This window comes from Elephantulus edwardii, unplaced genomic scaffold (assembly GCF_000299155.1).
Source record: "Elephantulus edwardii isolate Elephantulus edwardi_28Jun2011 unplaced genomic scaffold, EleEdw1.0 scaffold00051, whole genome shotgun sequence".
Classification (NCBI taxonomy): Eukaryota; Metazoa; Chordata; class Mammalia; order Macroscelidea; family Macroscelididae; genus Elephantulus; species Elephantulus edwardii.
Window position 1 is genome coordinate 3,953,781 of NW_006399801.1, and position 8,969 is coordinate 3,962,749.

Sequence of the window (8,969 nt, forward strand, 5' to 3'; positions counted from 1 at the left end):
GGATACACTGGAGGAAACTGTAAGTGTGGGGCTGTTCCTTTCTCTATCATCATCATCATCATCATCATCATCATCATCATCATCATCATCAATATTACTGTTAGCTTTGCATAGAATTGGACCAAAGGCACCAAGACAGAAGTGAGAAGGTAGTGCCAGTGAGGAAACTATGAATTCCCAAGTACACTCCTTCCCATGGTGTCTACATCACCCTTTTAAACCCAGATATTATGAGAGGGTGGGGTTCAAGAGATGAGAGTTGGACGTGCATGTGTAGAACATGCTGGGGCCAAGGCTGTGGAGGAGCTGGTGGGGACACAAGTCTGTACTCTACTTTTAGTAGGTGGAGTGAGTAGAAACACACAATGTTTCTTTGATTTTAAGTCTTCTCTCTCTTTAAAAATGGCTAAGTATCTGACTTGCCTGTTTAATAGCTACAGAGTTCTAACTTGCTTGGGTACCTCCTGTAACAGTTTATGGGGGTGGGATGGGGAGCAGAAGACCTTCTATTTTAATAGACCTTCTTTGCTCTGATAGTCTGAATTGCATTGTATTCCTACCCAAAAGGCTGCACCATTATTCTGGAGGTTTGACTCCACCAGCTACCAGCTGTTTTGCCTGGAAAGATGAGTAGTCTCATCCAGTTAAGATTTGTGTTGTTAGGTGCCAACAAGTCGAGTATGACTCATAGCTACCCTATGAAAACTAGATCTGAGATTTGTATACCAATGTTCATAGCAGCATTATTCACCATGGCAAGAACATGGAAATAGCCCAAATGTCCAACCACAAACAAATGGATTGAGAAATTACGGTACATTCACACAACAGAATACTATGCAGCATGCAGGAGCAATAACTTTATAAATTATTACCTAACTTGGGAGGGTCTGGATAACATTATACTGAGTAAACTAACTCTGTCCCACAAGGATAAATATTGTATAAGACCGCTATTGTAGAATGAGTGTAAGGATCCAAAAGCGGTAAAAAATGTTGGAAGCAGAGGGATGTGGATGTGCAGGGGGAAGGGGGCATTAATAATTGGGTTATACAATTTGATGGGTGGAGGGGTAAGGAAAATGGAAAGAATTTGTTCAAATTTGTATTTGAATTTTGTAAATAAACTAGTAGAAAAAGAAACACCATAATTAAAAAAAAAGTAGATCTGAACCCTGTCCTATCCTATGCCATCTTCACACTTTCTGACACTTTGACACTGCCCATTGTGGCAGTCATCATGTCAGTCTACCTCTTCGAGGGTCTTTTACTCCTTCACTGACCCTCCACCCTTCTAAGCATCATGTCCCTCTCCAAGTAGTAACCCCTCCTAGCAACATACCCAAAGTATGTGAGGCAAAGCCTCATCTTTACTTCCAAGGAACACTCTGGCTGCACCCTCTCCAAGATACACTTATTAGTTCTTTAGGCAGTCCATGGGATGTTCAGTGCTTTCTCTAATATCACAGCTCAAAGATATCAATTCTTCTTTGGTCATCCCTATTCATTGTCCAGCTTTCAGAGGCATAGCAAGTGATTGGATAGAACATGACCTGAATTAGGTACACTTTAGGTCCTCAAACTGACATTATTACTCCTTAATGATTTGGAGAGGTCCCTAACTGCAAACTTTCCCAGTGCAATGCATCTCCTTATTTCCTGACTGTGAAAACTATTGAACAGTATCATTAATGTCACATGCAAGCAAAATATTGCTGAAGATCATTAAAAAATGGCTAGAGCAGTACATTGATAGGGAACTGCCTGAAGTCCAACCAGGATTTAGAAAAGGTCATAGCACTAGGGATATCATTGCTGATGTCAGATGGAGCCTGGCTGAAAATAAAGAATGCCAGAAGAATTTACATTTGTACCTTATTGGATAATAAAAGTTATTTGACTGTGTGGATTATAACAAGTTGTGGCTGACATTGAGAAGAATGGGAGTCCAAGAGGACTTAATTGTGCTCATGTGAAACCTATACCTGGACTAGGAGGCTATTGTGCGAACAGAGCAGGGGAGTACTGCAATGGTTAATAATTAAGAAGATTATGTGCCAGGGTTATATTCTGTCTTTATGCCAATTCAATCTGTATACTGAGCAAATTATTTGAAATGCTTGACTCTATTAGGAGGAGTGGGGAATCAGAATCAAAAGGACACTCACCAATAACCTGCATTGTGCAGGTGACACAACCTTGCTTGCTTAAAGTGAGGAGGACTTGAAGCATTTGTTGCAGAAGATCAAGGAATGCTGCCTTCAATATGGATTGCATCTCAATGTCAGGAATACAAAGATTCTTACCACTGGACCTATAGGTAACATCATGATGGATGAAAAAAGATTGAAACTGTCAACAAATTCACCTTACTTGGATCCACAATTAACGCCATTGGTATCAGTAGTAAGGAAATAAGGAGATATATTGCTCTGCTAAGATTTAGAGCCTTAGAAATCTCATGGAGGGTCATTATGAGTTGGAATTAACTAAGGCAGTGAGTTTTTGATCTCTAGCTCTGGTGGATTAGTGGTAAAGAGTTGCACTGCTAACCCCAAAGCATGCAGCTCAAATCCCCCTACTGCTCTTTGAGAGAAAGGTGAGAATTCTCCTCCCCTGTGCTTTACTGCCTCTGAAAACTTATGAGCTGGTTTCAGCTCAATGACATCCACTACCACCAATAACAATAACAAATGCAAAAAAAGATTTTGGGTCAATGACTTCTATAATCCACATTAAAGAGTGTGGGTGTCACTGGGGAACATTTGAAAGTAGGAGTACTACAGTGAGAGTGCCCCATGAGGTTCTAGGTTGATGAACTCAGACAATTTGCATAGGACAGGGATTGCTTCATGATTAGAGTGACCATCTGAGCAGTTAAACTAGGAATCGAGGGGTATCCTGAACATAGGATTTTCAGAGTTAAAACTAGCAAAATCCAGACAGCTTACTCTGTAGCATTGTTGTTTTGTTGTATACCATGAAGTCACAACTGAACCATAGCTCACCCTCTGATGAGTTTTCAGAGGCAGTTAATCACATGAGAGGAGATTGCCCATCTTTCTCCCACTGAGTGGCTAGTGGATTTGAACTGTGTGTCTTCAGAATTACATATCAGCTTCTCGACACTAGGCTATCATCATATTTTTTTTGTGTGTGTTTTTTTAAATTTGACAATCTTCATTATAATAATGATGAAAAATCACTTATATTCCCAGACAATACATAAAAAAAATACATTTTTCTAAGCGGTAGAAGCATTTTGATTTTGTAAAAAACCACGACAGTCTATTTTAAAAAAATTCTGTAGAGAAAGTCTCCTTCCTTTTTAAAAAAAATCCCACTAAAAATATCCATAGTATGCAGTTTTTCAGATAAGCCTTTTTACACACATGTGCATGTGCATGCTAATACACACATACACACCCCAAAGCAAACAGCAAACGTACTGCCAACATATCTATTCTGACTCATAATAAGTCTACAGGGCAGAGTAGAACTATTCACATAGGATTTTTTTTATTAATTTCAATGAACATTTACAGAGATTTTGGGTTTCCTAGTTGTCAGAGTGTGTGGAAGATGAGATGGGAGGGAGGCACTAAGTCTGATTTCCAACAGGATGATAACTCAGTGGACTTTCAGTTTTCTTAATTATTAACTTAGGTAGATGCCCACCATTTCCCCCCTCTGCTTAATTTATTTTCATTTACTTCTTCCTCACTATCATCATCACTGTAAAGGATGTCTTGAAATAGGAAAACTTGCTTTGGAGGGGAAGGAGTTTGAATTTCAATGTCTTCTTTCTCCAACTTTTCCTTTTAAGTGGAAAAATCGAGCACTTTGAAATAGAGAAGGCACAAAACTACAGATATCAGAAGATCCGAGGGAAGGAATCAGCAGGAACTGAAAGGAAATCTTTGATGCCACTCTCATCAGACCCCACTTCTAATGGGCCTCCCAGTCATACACAGCACAGTGCTGGGACATCCTGGCTCTCTAAACGCCATGTCTTGTTGTAACCAATGTTTGATCACCAGGTTGTTATTGTTGTTGCTAAGTATAGTCAAGTGAAGTACAACTCATAGCAACCTTATAAAAAGTAGATCTGAACCCTGTCCTATCCTGTGCCATCTTCACACTTCCTAATACTCTAGAATCCATTGCTGCAGTCACAATGTCAATCCACCTGATTGAGCATCTTCCTGTCCTTTAATTACCCTCCACCCTTCAAAGCATCATGTCCACCTCCAAGGAATAGGCCCTCCTAGCAGCATGCCTGAAATATGTGAGGTGAAGCCTCATCATCCTTGCCTCCAAAGAGCATGCTGGCTGCACCCTCTCCAAGACATATTTATTTGTTCTTTTGGCAGTCCTTGGGATGCTCAGTGTTCTTCTCCAGCACCACAACTCACAGGCATAAATTCTTCTTTGGTCATCCCTATTCACTGTCTAGCTTTCAGATGCACAGCAAGTGATTGGAAAGACCATGACCTGAATCAAATGTTCCTTAGACCTCAAATTGACATCTTTACTACTCAATCATTTGGAGAGGTGCCTAACTACATACTTTCCCAGTGCAATGTGTCTCCTTATTTCCTGAAAGCTGATACCAAAGGTGTTAATTGTGGATCCAAGTAAGAGAAAATTGTTGGCACTTTCAATCTCTTCTCCATCATGACATTACCTATTAGTCCAGAGGTAAGAATCTTTGTTTTCCTGACATTGAGATGCAATCCATATTGAAGGCAGCAGTCCTTGATCTTCTGCAACATGTGCAACAGGTGTCCTCCTCACATTAAGAAAGCAAGGTTGTGTCACCTGCATAACACAGTTTACTGATGAATCTCCCTCCAATCCTGATGCACATTCCTCTTCATAAAGCTCAGCTTTTCGAATGATACCTTCAGCATACAGATTGAATAGATATGGAGAGAGAATACGACCTTGATGCACTCTTTAATTTTAAACCATGTAGTGTTCCACTGCTCTGTTCTGATCGAGTTATAGATTTCACTTGAGTATAATTAAGTGCTCTGATTTAATAAAAATCAGGTGTACACTGATTGCACATTTTAATTACATTAACAATCAGTTGTAGGCTGGAATCCTCTTGTTTAAACCAAGGACCTAGTGGGTGGGTCTTTGTGATTAAAAATTGGTTGGGGATTTCCTCGCATCACCTGCACCTCTGCACATCCCCTGCCTCTTTGCACATCCAGTCATGTAAGTAGGTACCTGACTTAAAAATTTTCTTTGTGTGTCTTCGCCTAATCTCTTGCCTGGAGCACTAGACTGTGGCAATGCTACCTGGTGGGGTCCCACCATCTCTGACTGGAGGCAGCTGACTCTGCTGCCTGGATTCCTGAACATATCTGAAGGACCTTAACTTGCTTTGGGGACACTCCTGTCCACTGTCTGGAAGCCCACCTAGGCCTTTTCCTGGAAGTCCCAGCCTTGCCACCAGGAAGTCCCACCCCCGATGCCTAGAAGTCCTGCCTGCACCACCACCAGGAGGTCTGGACCCACCATCAGGAGAACCTGTTCCTGCAGCTTGGACGTCCCAACTCCAATGCCTGGAGGATGACCTGTTGTCACCCCTCTGAACTGTACCAGAGACATCAGTATCACAGGTGAATTCATTTCATCTCCCCTTCCAAAATATGAGCTGCCTTTATCCCAGAGCACTTTGGACTGGCCTAGCTTTAGCAGTTGTCTGACAGAGAAGGCTGCTAATTCATAGGTCTTTTCTCTCTTGAACTGAAGCAAGTCTTTCCTTGAGTCAAAAGTTCATAGAGAAACCCAGACAGGGTAGCTGCCCCACCATCCTCTGGAGCAGTGACATCAGGCCAAGAGCCTGCTATCACCTCAGGTGTGAAAAACTCTACCACAGAAATGTCATGTAAGAAGCAGTCTACCTAACACCTTACACAAACCCAAAGCAAGATGTCACTCCCCAAAAGTGACACAGTATCAATGGATTTCCTCAAGCAAGAGAGTCTGATGGAACTTTCTGACACAGAATTTAAAAGAACAACGATTTAATATTTTCAATGGGTGAAAGAAAAACTTGAAGAATTACAGGACACTGAAAGCAAAAACCAAGTTGTAGCTGTTGTTTGTGACATTCAAGTAAAGCATGAATGAAAGGCCTGACACTCCTCTACAACTATTGACATTTATCAAAGTTCATAGCGTTTCCAGAGACATGCTATTTAGAAAGTGGATGGCACTCCTGCTTCCAAAGTTGTCACAGTATATTATTGTTTTTATGTGCCATTGTGTTGCCTGCGATGTATAGTGACCCTATGCACAACAGCTCTGAACTCTTCCCTGTCCTGAGCCAGTCTCACTAATTCTGACACATCAGTCTCCATCACCCCATTTACTTATCAATCCATCTCATCTGGGGTTTCCCTCTCCTGCTCTGTCCATCCATCCTTCTGAGCAGGATGTCGTTCTCCCAGGACTGATCTCTTTTGACCATGTGCCCAAAAGTAAGTGAGGCAGAGGTTCAAAATCCTAGCCTCTAAGGAGAAACTTGGTTTCTCCCTCTCCAAGACAGACTGATTTGTTTTGTTGGCAGTCCATGGTATGTTCAAGACTCTTCTACAGCACCACAACTTGAAGGCATCTATTCTTCTGTCATCCTTATTCATTGTTCAACTCTCTGAAGCATAACAAGTATTTGAGAAGATCATGGCCTAGATTAGGCAGACCTTTGTATCTAGAATGACATCACTGAGAAACTTAAAAAAAATTCAAAACAATAAAGAGAAAATAAATGAGGCATTAGAGGTTCTAGAAAAACAAAAAACCACAATCCAAAATATGAGGACCAATGTTTCAAATGCTGTCAACATGTTGGAGGGACACTTGAACAGAGTTGAAACAGTGAAATAGAAGATAGAATTGCCACCACTGATCTGTTAGAACAAAAAGAAGGATCCAAAAAGAAAGGAAACAGGAGAAAAATCTAAGAATCATGTAAGACACTATCAAGAGGAATAACATGGGAATAATTGGAATCTTCAGAAGAAGCAAGTAAAGCCCCGAAAAAGTTGTGAAAGAATTACTAGAAGAAAACTTTCCAGGCATAATGAAGAATGAGACTATGTATTCAAGAAGCTGAGTGAACACCACATAGAATAGAACGCAAAAGAAAACACCAAGGCATATCATAGTCAAATTTGCCAGAACCAAAGATAAGGAGAGAATTCTGAAAGCAGCGAGGGAGAAACAAAGAGTAACATATAAGGCAGAGCAAATAAGATTAAGTAACGATTTATCACAGAAACTATGTGAGCAAGAAGATAGTGGAATGATATCTATCAAACACTCAAAGAACACAACTGCTAACCAAGAATATTATATCCAGCAAAACTGTCCATCAAATATGAAGGAGAGATCAAGATAGTCTCAGAAAAGCTGAAACTAAGGGAGTTTGTAAAAATAAGACCAGAATTGCAGGAAACACTGAGAGAAGTCCTTCTTGCAGCAGTGCCACAGAAAGCAGGATGGACCAAAGTAACCCTCAACAACACCAAAAAGAACTCAACAAAATGATAAGAATAATACCTTGCTTCTCAATAATCTCACTGAATGTGATTGGTTTATGTGAATGCACCACTGAAGAGAAAAAGAGTAGCTGATTGGACAAAAACCAAAATCCATCAATATGCTGTCCATAAGAGACTCACCTGAAAAGTGAAGATAAAGAAATACTAAAAATAAAAGGGTGGGGAAAAAAGATACTAAGCAAATGGCAACCAGAAAAGAGCAGGAGTAGCAATATTAATCTCTAATAGATTTCAATGACAAAACCATCACAAAACACAAGAAAGGTCAGTACATAATACTTAAAGGGTCAGTAGAACAAGAGGACATAACAATACTAAATATCTATGCACCAAATGAAAGACCTGTAAAATATATAAAACAAACATTAACAAAAGTGAAAAAGGAAATAGACAACACCACTATAGTAGTTGGAGACTTCAATACACCACTATCAAGAAAAGATAGAACTACTAGAAAGAAACTCAACAAAGGTGATGAAGAATTAAACCACACAATAAACCAACTCGATCTCATAGATATTTATAGGCTAATGCACCCCCCCTCCAAAAGCATAAAACATCTTCTACTCCAATGTACATGGAAAATTCTTGAGAATAGATCCCATTTTAGGTCACAACGCAAGCATCAATAAATTTAAAAAAACATAGAAATAATACAAAGCACCTTCTCAAACCACAATGCTACAGAACTAGAAATTAAGGAGGCCGGCGACGCTGATTGTGTTAGTGACTGACGTCAACGTATTTCAATGAACAAGTGAGCAAAGACTCAGATCTTTAGCAAACCTTCAGTAATCATAATGGCGGGTACAGGTTTAGTGGCCGGAGAGGTTGTGGTGGATGCACTGCCCTATTTTGATCAAGGTTATGAAGCGCCCGGCGTTCGCGAGGCGGCTGCAGTGCTGGTGGAGGAGGAAACTCGCAGATACCGACCCACAAAGAACTACCTGAGCTACCTGACAGCCCCAGATTACTCAGCTTTTGAAACTGACATAATGAGAAATGAGTTTGAAAGACTGGCTGCTCGACAACCAATTGAGTTGCTCAGTATGAAACGGTATGAGCTTCCAGCCCCTTCCTCAGGTCAGAAAAATGATATTACTGCATGGCAAGAATGTGTAAATAATTCTATGGCCCAATTAGAACATCAAGCAGTTCGAATTGAAAATCTAGAACTAATGTCACAGCATGGCTGCAACGCCTGGAAAGTATACAATGAAAATCTGGTTCACATGATTGAACATGCTCAAAAAGAGCTCCAGAAATTAAGGAAACATATTCAAGATTTAAACTGGCAGCGAAAGAATATGCAACTGACAGCTGGGTCCAAATTGAGAGAAATGGAGTCAACTTGGGTATCCCTGGTTAGTAAGAATTATGAGATTGAAC

General features: G+C 40.3%; 1 pseudogene; it reads left to right on the plus strand.

Annotated features, from left to right (window-relative positions):
• Positions 1–8,380: 8,380 nt before the first annotated feature.
• LOC102870657 lies at positions 8,381–8,968 on the plus strand (annotated as a pseudogene).
• Position 8,969: the final 1 nt, after the last annotated feature.